Raw genomic sequence first — 1,069 nt, forward strand, 5'->3', positions numbered from 1 at the left:
AAGCCTAATTACAGTTGTTTAGTACAACCGAATATGTTAGAGGTGATATACTGCAGTGGTTAAGATATCAGTCCTGGGAGTCAGACACCCAGGGTTTGAATCTTACCTCTGCCATTTCCAAGCTGAATGATCTGGGAAAGTTTCTTAATATTTCTAAGCCTCATTTTTCTCATAAGTAAAATTGGAGTAATAATAGTGTCAACCACAGAAGTTGGCTCCCAGGGTTAAAGGGTATAGTGCTTAGCATAACATCTAGCGTAGTAAGTGTTCAGTAAGTTATAAAAAATTAATAATTAAAAAACGTTCCTGAATTACTATGAGCATGTTGTAAGACCTGGGAAGGTCATTTTTAGGCAATTTTAGGAGGTCGTCTCTTTAAAACCTGCCACCCAGTGAATGTCTGTCTGTCCTATACCTAAGTTTTGGTGAACATCACCTGTATCTTTATGGGTTGCAGATGAAACTATCTCAAGTCAAAATGTAATCTACTGACTCAAAAGACTGAGAAGTCCTGAGGTGGATTGGATTTCAATGTAGTAGCCAAGAGAAAATTTGAATCTAGGTAGGACTTTTGGTGCATAAGCAAATGGTCTAAATATGAGGAAGCACCTGTCCTCTCTCTCTTTTTTATTTATTAAAAATAGACAAAATATTTAGCTAAAGTTGCAAATAGTAACTGCTCTGACATGTCCCTATTCAACAAGATGACAGGTAACCCTGAATGAGAGTTAACTAACCTTCTTGAATTTTAAATGCTGGTAAAATTGTGGTAATCACTTCCTACTGTGCATACAGGCATGGCAGGCTTCAGAACTCAAACAATATCTTCAGGACTTCAATTCTGCCATGTTAGCTTTAACCTCCATTTCCAAGAGGCAGCAAGATGTCTGTAGTATCTCAACATCCTTAATAAGACTCTCATTGCAGCAGGAGATATTGTTTTTTTCTGGTAGCTCTAGTGGTTCTGTGATCTTCTCTGATTGGACATGCTTTGGCCAGCTTGAACCAATCAAGGCATGTAGAAGGAATCTGTGGGCTGATTGGCTTGGACTTCAATCACATGATCACT

The 1,069-nt window shown here is 38.2% G+C and overlaps 1 pseudogene; it reads right to left on the minus strand.

Moving 5' to 3' along the window:
- LOC109392756 (nicotinamide phosphoribosyltransferase-like) overlaps positions 1-1,069 on the minus strand; it is a 127,598-nt pseudogene that overhangs the window by 100,029 nt on the left and 26,500 nt on the right.

The sequence above is a fragment of the Hipposideros armiger genome, unplaced genomic scaffold, assembly GCF_001890085.2.
Source record: "Hipposideros armiger isolate ML-2016 unplaced genomic scaffold, ASM189008v1 scaffold_11, whole genome shotgun sequence".
NCBI classification, from domain to species: Eukaryota; Metazoa; Chordata; class Mammalia; order Chiroptera; family Hipposideridae; genus Hipposideros; species Hipposideros armiger.